General features: G+C 37.0%; 1 long non-coding RNA gene across 1 annotated transcript; it reads left to right on the forward strand.

Annotated features, from left to right (window-relative positions):
- Positions 1-816: 816 nt before the first annotated feature.
- LOC121071167 lies at positions 817-8,943 on the forward strand. The gene is made up of 3 exons (XR_005820411.1): positions 817-1,166; positions 6,225-6,230; positions 8,933-8,943. It is a non-coding gene; the product is annotated as an uncharacterized LOC121071167 (long non-coding RNA).
- Positions 8,944-9,668: the final 725 nt, after the last annotated feature.

Below are 9,668 nucleotides of genomic sequence, written 5' to 3' on the forward strand. Positions count from 1 at the left end.
TTGCAATTAATAAATTTGGATCCATAACAATTATGAAGCTTCATTTACTATAACTGCAATGTAAAATATTCTAGATATAAAATACTACTATGCAAACTAATCTGTCTTAGGAAAAAAAAAAGTATATATATATATATATATGATATATATGTCTGACAGCTAACATAAGAAAACAAGGAAGAAACAGTTAAACTAGTAAAATGACCAAGCAGTTGAAAAACATTGTTTGTATATTTTCAAGCACATATTCTATATCATGCATTTAGCAATGATTCTCCTCAGTTCTCATTTCTTCCAAGTCTGTTAGCATTGCACTAATAACCCGCTTACCTAAGTGTGTCAAACTTCATGGAATGATTCTCAAGTCCTTTCAAACTCTGCCAGCCCTGACTGAAGAGGTCAGCTCCTTTTGTCCTTTTGTTCAGATTACAGAATCAAAGAATCACAGAATCACACAGAATCATCTAGGTTGGAAGAGACCTCCAAGATCACCTAGTCCAACCTCTGACCTAAAACTAACAAGTCCTCCACTAAACCATATCACTAAACTCTACATCTAAACATCTTTTAAAGACCTCCAGGGATGGTGACTCAAACACTTCCCTGGGCAGCCCATTCCAATGCCTAACAACCCTTTCGGTAAAGAAGTTTTTCCTAGTATCCAACCTAAACCTCCTGGTGCAACTTTAGCCCATTCCCCCTCGTCCTGTCACCGGGTATGTGGGAAAACAGGCCAATCCCCACCTTGCTACATCCTCCATTAAGGTACCTATAGAGAGCGATAAGGTGGCCCATGACCCTCAAGGCTATACAACCCCAGCTCCCACAGCCGCTCCTTGTAAAACTTGTTCTCCAGACCCCTCACCAGCTTCGTTGCCCTTCTCTTGACACACTCAAGCACCTCGATTGTCCTTCTGTAGTGAGGGGCCCAAACTGAAACACAATACTTGAGGTGTGGCCTTACCAGAGCCCAGTACAGGGTGACAATCACTTTCCCTACTCCTGCTGGCTACACTGTTCTTTATACAAGCAGAATGCTGGTTGGCCTTCTTGGCCACCTGAGCACATGCTGGCTCATATTCAGTTGACTATCAACCCATACTCCCAAGTCCTTCACGGCTAGGAAGCTTTCCACACTCATCTCCCAACCTGTAACGCTGCTTGGGGTTACATGTACTTTCTTTGCAAAAAACCTATGGACATGTTCCAACATGGCTGGAAGTTATCTGAAAAGGCAGTTAAAATCATTACCATTTCTTTTTATCCTTAATATAAGGGTTATTGACAATTAGCTTAAGAGCTAAGCTCTATCTTATCTGTGATGATGAGTCAACATATTAGTGTGTTATTTCAGTTTCTGTCCTCCTCCCTAAATTGAATGTTTTTAGTGTTTGGATTAATCTCCAATCCATTCGGACGATCATACCTTTATTTATGAGAACAATTGAACATTTAAGAAAGTTTGTCTGTGAGAAGTCGGTAGCATAGTAGCATCTTTTTTTTTTTTAATATATTATTATTAGTAGTAGTAGTATTTGTTTAGTTAATTAGCAGTAGTACTAATCACGTGTTTTTAAAAGTTAAGTTTTTTGTGATACTTAATACATGCTGGCAGATGCAAGCAGTTTTGAAACTGGATGCGCTTGTTTATTTTTACGGTATGCATTAATATATTAAGGAAACTGGTTTAATAATAAAACTGAATTTCAGAAATGAAAAGAGAGTCCTCTGTGATGCCAGGTGTTTAATTCAGGTGTTAAATTTCTATAATTAACATTAACACTGAAAGCCCTTGTTTATTATAAGCAATTCATGGGTTCACTGCAAAAAAAACTCATATTCTCTTCACAGGTGCTGTTAATTCTGTTCCTTGTTTGTAGGATATGCTGCTCAAACCAACATATTAAACATTTCATAAAATTGTTATCAATTATTTCATTTCATATTGATAACAATGGACAGAAAACAAGCTAGTCAGCTCATTCCCTACAAATTTCTAGCTTTCTTCCATCCAGGCCAGTCAAGAGAAAGGCTTTGGATCATAGATTTGCTATTAAATTTTGCTGAGAGGAGGAAAATTAAAAGATAGTAAGTCAAACATGAATGAAGAGAAATAAATTCTTACTAAAACAAAGAAACAACTATGACAAAACAATGAAATAATATTCTATATCTTGAAAATAAACTGGAAACCTCCAAAATAGTCTTGACAATATTGTCTTGTCTTGACATAAAAGTCCAGGTGTATTAATCAGCAACACTCCAAAAAATCTTAAATACTGTTTTCATGATACTTTCATGATTTTATCTTTTCATTACTGACTGTGTATACAGATGTTCATAAAACACCTTTAAAATGAGCTACAAATTTAAAACCAAATTTAAAATTACATTGACTTTACCTCACTGAAGGTGAAATTCCACTATGATGCAGTTGGATTGCTTTTTATAAAAGTGCATGTTCTTATGAAAGGATATAAATGTGTCTTTTTTCCAGTTCTAAGTACTGAAAGATAGACATGATGTTCCTAACATCTGATGGTGAATAGTCCCTTTAGTATTAATTTAGTTTAGGACCTTCATCCTCATTTCTGCTACTTATGTTCTACTGAAATTAAAGATGTAGTACAAAGAAGAACATGTTAAATATGAACTATTTTAACCTCTTAGTTCCAAAAAAAAAAATGTATTAAATGTGTTCATATTCAAACAATTCTGTTGAAATTAAAAGCAGATTCCTGGATTGATGGGTTGGTTTCTTTGTTTTGTTTGTTTGCTTGTTTCGTTTTTTCTTGAGACCTGAAATGGTCTTAAGAACTGGCAGGTTTACCCGAACTGTTACAAAGGCACCTCCTCTTGTGGAGTTTGTTTCCCAAAGAACATATATTCTTCAAGAACAGATAACATCCAAGAGTTATCTTATATTACCAAGATAATGTGCAAAAACCTTGGAAAATTTCAGAATCTGAAAGTCAGTTTCAGTCTGATCTTAAATTAAAATTTCAACTAATCATGATTCTTATTCAAATAGTACCTCTAACAGAAACAGAAGACTTGTACTTTTTCAACCCTAAATCAGATATTTTTTTTGAGTGAATGAACAATAGTATATTAAATACTGCACAACCAGTTCAAAGTTTTCACTAAAGTGTTGTAATAATAGCTTCAACCATTACTTTTACTACTGTAATTTAAACCAATGTTAGGTTGCTTAACACTCCCAGTTTTACCCATTTAAGAATACTGATACGTCAGCTTTATGCTTCAGCTTTATACTTCAGCTTTTATATGCTTCCCAGAGATTTCTATAAGACGATGTTAGAAATTACAGCAAAGGCCTATATTCAAATCCAAGGTTGTAATGATGTTGTAATGCTTAGAGTAATTTCAGGCATGGAGTTAAAAGAAGGCTTCCATCAGAGCAGAGACATTCTCTGTCAGAGCTGTAAAAATTGCTGAGCCAATGTCATGAGATCGCACACCTTTTCTTTGCTTGCTTGTACAACAAATGTAAACTGTGAATAATAGACCTCATACCTATACCTCTTAAGTAAAGATAGAATGGGTAGCTGGGGTGCGGATGGGGAGGGAATAACCAGTGACACACCCCACCCCCCCCCCCCCCCACAAAAAAAAAAAAAAAAAAAAACCTTTCAAAAGTTAAATCAAAAAATCAAAGGGGTAGGTGCAAACATAAGGTTTCAAATTTCTCTGTATGTGAATAGCAGAGTAAGACAAAATCCTGATAACTCCAGAACCAAAGTTTAATGTAATACTTATGTGACATGAACTTAGCATTTTCACCAGAGAAAGCAGGTCTTCCTTTCCCATAGACCAACAAGCTTTTCCTCCTCATGCAATGCTTTAGTGAACTACACTGAGAACCTGATCCAAGTCAAATTAATCTGGAGGGAAAAAAGGCAGTTTTTTCCTCTGATTGGTTCCCTGATCCAGTACAATTAGCAGTAGCACAAACATTTCTGTTAGCCCAAGAGAGGAAGCAAAGCAGGGTAAGAATAAGCTGTCAGGCAGAGAAGGAGGTCAAGGACTGCTACTTATGGCAGCATTGCTATCTGACAGCGTATTGGAAGGGAAGGGGAGGGGAGGGGAGGGAGGGGAGGGGAGGGGAGGGGAGGGGAGGGAGGGAAGGGAAGGGAAGGGAAGGGAAGGGAAGGGAAGGGAAGGGAAGGGAAGGGAAGGGAAGGGAAGGAAGGGAAGGGAAGGGAAGGAGGGAAGGGAAGGAGGGAAGGGAAGGGAAGGGAAGGGAGGAAGGAAGGGAAGGGAAGGGAAGGGAAGGAAGGGAAGGGAAGGGAAGGGAAGGGAAGGGAGAATCTAAATTAAATGATAGAGTTCCATCAGTTCAGAACAACAATCTTTATAAGATTTTATCTTTGAGCAGCTTCTGTAATTGAATGTGGCGGAAAATTACTTCTCATGAAGTACACTATTTTTAAAGATATTAATGTTATATTTGAATGGTTTTGGAGGCCAATGCACATGCAACTATTAGCCATGAAAGCTAGCTAGTGAACCGATGTTTTGATTCACACTGGTTACAACTTTTAAAGCAATGATGCTCCCATATAAAACCAAGATTCAATTTATATAACTATAAAGGTGAAAGACCAACCTTCTGTTGGAATACCCATCAGTTGAATTGGATTCATAATATGACTGCAATGCAGATCTGCAGATTACATTAATTTAGAGCTGAAAATCAGCAGATATACAGCAAATATTATACACTTCATACATACAGTGCAGTGAAACAGCAGTTGAAATGAGGTAAGGATGTAGCAACATGTCATCTAACCATATTTGCTATCTTGTGACAAAAGACCTCTTTTGTGGCACAGAAATCATTTACTTTTTCACACATTCATGGATCATAGACTCCAATTAAATACAAATAGCTTCAAATATTTGACAAGTAAGCAGATTTCTCAGATAATGTTTAAAACAATTTGAGACAATCAATTCCAGATGACCAACTGATTTTTCTTATTGCTTTAAGTGAGTAACAATATTAAGAAGAAATAGTATTTGCTTAACTATACGTTAGCAGAGAGCATTTCAGAATCCTGAGCTTCCAAGGCAGCAGGATCTGATGCTTTGTTATAGCTGTCAACAATTTGCTGCATTGCAGGCTAATGGCAGTGGTTTAGGACAGTAGTGTTAATGCTAATGTTCAAAGACTGTCATTAACCAGTACACTCATTCTAAAATAAGACGTTAATTGACCCCACAGGAGTGTTAAAATGTAAAAAATATTGTCTGTTAATTCTGGACATTAGTCAATTTCTGCTAGATTTCTACCTCTGCTACTGCAGCAACATAACAAAACCAGAAACAAACTTTTCATATAGAAACCTCCTCAGAGAATTGCTTATACAGTTGGACAGAAGAATGTAACAAAGAAACGTTAGAACTCTATTTCTCCTCTCTCTTTTACACAAATATACATAACATACCCGTACATAAACATACACATGCATTTTGTTTAATTTCCCCAAATATCTCTGCTGCCTGATATCTACTTGCAGCTTGCTTTTCAATTTTTCATGTTTATTATATTAGAAAAAAAATCATAACTCAAATAAAGATTAATAGATACTGCAAATTACATAAAAATATATAAATTGTCAGATTTTGTTTTCTGATTGAAAACATCAACTATTTGATGGTCCCAAACGTTGATATTCAATGAGATATTGTGTCTTTACCATGTCAAGTTTTTGGTAGCTATCCAGAAGAGAAGATTTCAAGAACAAGCATACATACTTGCACTGAAAATTACAGCATAGCTTTATATGGTAAGGTCTTTCTGCTTAAAAGATTTCTCCTTTGTATTCTTTAGAATCTTTGTTTCCATATAAATTTCCATGAAACTGCTTTCCTCACTGGGATTTTATGTGATCCTAATTTAGATTATTGGAGCCTTAAATTTCCCCAAATTGCACCAAAAAAAAAATCCATAAACCCAACAGGATCTTTCAAAACTTGTAGTATTCTAGGAACCCAACCTGTACTCTAATGGTCCCATCACTAAACTCAATTACTTCTACTTTCTACAGCTAGTGCGCTATGCCTATTACCTTCAGGGCACCAACTTGTAATTGCTATTCATGTAAGGCTTTTATCTCTAGAACGGTACATACACATTCACCAAAGTGATGTACAGAAAGGGTGAAAAGAAGCTTAGAAGGTAGTCAGTTGCTCAGTAGCTTGTTGTCTTAAAAGGACGTACTGTGATCACTGAACCAGAGGTACAAATCCTGTACCACTAAATTGAACCCTTCCTATCAGAGGTTGCATCTAACTTATAGGCATGTTGGTGCTATCTGCTTTTGTCAGAGGTGAGAGTTATATGGGAGAAAATTAGCCTTGCACATGCAATTTAAAAGGATTAGTCACATACATGTCATTGCAGAGTATGGTACTTCTATCTGGGTGATTAAACTGGAAGCTAACTTTAATTGGTCGGCACTGATTAATTGAAAGGTTGATGTAAGACCTTTTTTTTTTTTTTTAATCTTGAACTTAAGATCAAGAGATTCAAATACAAAATTATTTTTGATATTTGGATAGTTTGTTTCTTGGAGCACTCTTGTAGAAAGTACAGGTTGGGAATGATGAGCCTGCAGCAGTGATTAGTGGAAGAGGCTGGAGGCTTTGATACTAAGATCATGGTTTACATGAACAGGATAGATGATGAACGAGAGGGTATACTAAAGGGCATCTGGAGTGGTGGAGTGCATGAAGAATTAGACTGAGATAGCTCAGTCTTCCTTCTATTCATCTTGAACTCTGGAGAACCTTTCTATACAAAGATCCCAAACATCCCAGCCAGGAAAATCTTGGCTTTCAAATAGAGGTGATGATCTCGATTTGCTTTTCTGGACTGATTAAATGAAATGGCATTATGGAAGATTCCTTCCTTTCACCTCACCTGGAGGCCTGGGCATCTCTTCCTAAACTCTTGAGAACACCAGAAAAAGAGAAGGGGATTTTTTAGAAGACTTAAACACCTTTCTTCCATACTTTAGCTAAAAACAAGTCAGAGATCCCACTACTTTCCTATGAGGCAAGACATGTCCCTGTCTTTTCCCCACATTTTTTTTTTTTGACACAGGATTTTGTCTGTGCTAGATTCTAGTACCTATCTCTATAAAGAAGCTCAAAGACAAAAGGAAAGCTTTCATCATACTCTCTGGAGTGCAACCCCTAGTCTTTAGCTGACTATGATATTGCTATCAACTGGAAAAAGCCTATGGAAATCTGTTTCTTGTGAGGTCACAGTTTTGTCTTTTTGTGTTGAGTCAGAAACCCTTAAACCCTGAATTTGCTGAAGTGAACTCAACATCATAAAGATGATACACAATAAAAATGATACTGGATAATCATTTCACAAAGTAAATAAGGGAAAATGTCAATGTCAATAATAAATATGAACATTTAAATATTGGTATCAGAAGTCCTAATTCAAAATACATTAATTAGCTTGTATAAATTTCATAGAGCAAGACTAAATTAAAAATACAGATAGAGGAGTTAAATTTGGAGAAAAGTAACCAAATTTAATTTGCAGATTTTTGTTTTAAAGTTTTAAATGTAAAATTTATGAAAGCATTAATTATTATTTAACTTTCTATTTCACTTGAAAATTCTGCTTTCAGCTTTACAAAGTGATTGGAGACTTGTCCAGTGATTAATTATATTTCCTCGACAGAGAGGAGTGAAGGTTCAGGGACACATTTCCTGGCTTAGTCTGTCCAGCTCGTTTGCTGTCAAGGCAACAAAAATCTCCCCAAATTGTTTGAATACATATGGATATCCATATTAGTACTTCTACCTCTCTTTTCATAATATGAACATAGGGGACATTTCAAGGCTGGGGGAGATTATGAGCAAAAGAAAAGCCAGATTACATGCTTCAGTGATACTTCAAAGATGTATGTTCCCTAGAGAGCTGAAATGATTTAAGTTTGTTGGAATTTGTTAAAAATGACCTTAGAATCTGTAACAAATTACGAACTTTTTCCCATTGGACTTACTTCTTGGAATACTTATTTTTAATTATCATGCATTTTAATGGTATTGAGAGGTCCCATTCGCTGCTCATGACTCCTATATAACAGAATATGTTTGTATTATTACTGTATGCAACCTACCTATAAATTCTCCTAGTGTATGCTCACAAATTTTAGTGCGGTGACAAGTTCAAGAGAATTTGACAATGATTAGGAGAGTATATTTTATTGTTCCAAAAGAAATGTGTTTACAGAAATTAACAGAAAGTAATACGTATGTGAAAAAAAAAATAAAAAAATCTCTATGCTGTTCCTACCACAAGAAGTTTCATTTAAATTGCCATTTTCACTTAATAGTATTTAAAATTATTTTTTCTTAATATACACTGTTGTGAAAACAGAATGTATTGTATGAGATTTTTTTAAGGATCAGATGGATTTGGCCTCAGGTAGGCACTTTAAATTGTATAACAGTATTAAAACCCATTTCATATAATCATAGAATGAATTGGGTTGGAAGGGACCTTAAAGATCATACAGTTCCAACCCCCCTGCCATGGGCAGGGACACCTCCCACTAGACCAGGTTGCTCAAAGCCCATCTAACCTGACCTTGAACGCTTTGAGGGATGGGGCATCCACAGCTTCTCTGGGCAACCTGTTCTAGTGCACCACTACCGTCATAGTAAAGAACTTCTTCTGAATATCTAATCTACATCTATCCTCTTTCAGTTTAAAGCCATTACCCTTTGTCCTGTCACTACACTCCCCGCTAAAGTGTTCTTCTCCAGCTTTCCTGTAGGCCCCCTTTAGGTACCGGAAGGCTGCTATTAGGTCTCCCTGCAGTCTTCTCTTCTCCGGGCTGAACAACCCCAACATCCTCAGCCTGTCTTCATAGGAGAGGTGCTCCAGCTCTCTGATCATCCTTGTAGACATCTCCTGGACTTGTTCCAGTAGGTCCATGTCCTTCTTTTGTTGGGGTCCCCAGAGCTGAATGCAGTACTCTAGGTGGGGGTCTCATGAGAGTAGAGTAGAGGGGAAGAATCACCTCCCTCAGCATGCTGGCCACGTTTCTATTTAATGTGGCCCATGATATGGTTGACTATCTGGGCTGCAAGTGCACATTGCTGGTTCATGTTGAGCTTCTCATTAACAAGCACACCCAAGTCCTTCTCAGAGCTGCTCTCAATCCATTCCCCACCCAGTCTTTTTTGGTACTTGGCATTGCCCTGATCCATGAGCAGGACCTTTCACTTGGTCTTGTTGAAATTCATGAGGTTTCCATGGGCCCTTCTCTCAAGCCTGTTCAGGTCCGTCTGGATGGCATCCCCTCTTTCTGGTGTGTTGACCACACCACAAAGCTTGGTGTCATCAGCAAACTTGTTGAAGGCACACTCAATCCCACTGTCCATGTTGCCAACAAAAATGTTAATAAATGGTGGTCCCGATACCGACCTCTGAGGAACACCACTTGTCAGTGGTCCCTTAAGTACATAATTATATTCTTTAGCAAATAAATCTAGATTTCTTGAAACAAAGTTTAGTATACACTGTTTACTGTCACAAAATTAATTCTGAATTCAAAGTCTTTACGTTAGCCATCAGATATAGAATTACACACTGGCTACTTGTGGCAGAG

The sequence above is a fragment of the Cygnus olor genome, chromosome 5, assembly GCF_009769625.2.
Source record: "Cygnus olor isolate bCygOlo1 chromosome 5, bCygOlo1.pri.v2, whole genome shotgun sequence".
NCBI lineage: Eukaryota > Metazoa > Chordata > Aves > Anseriformes > Anatidae > Cygnus > Cygnus olor.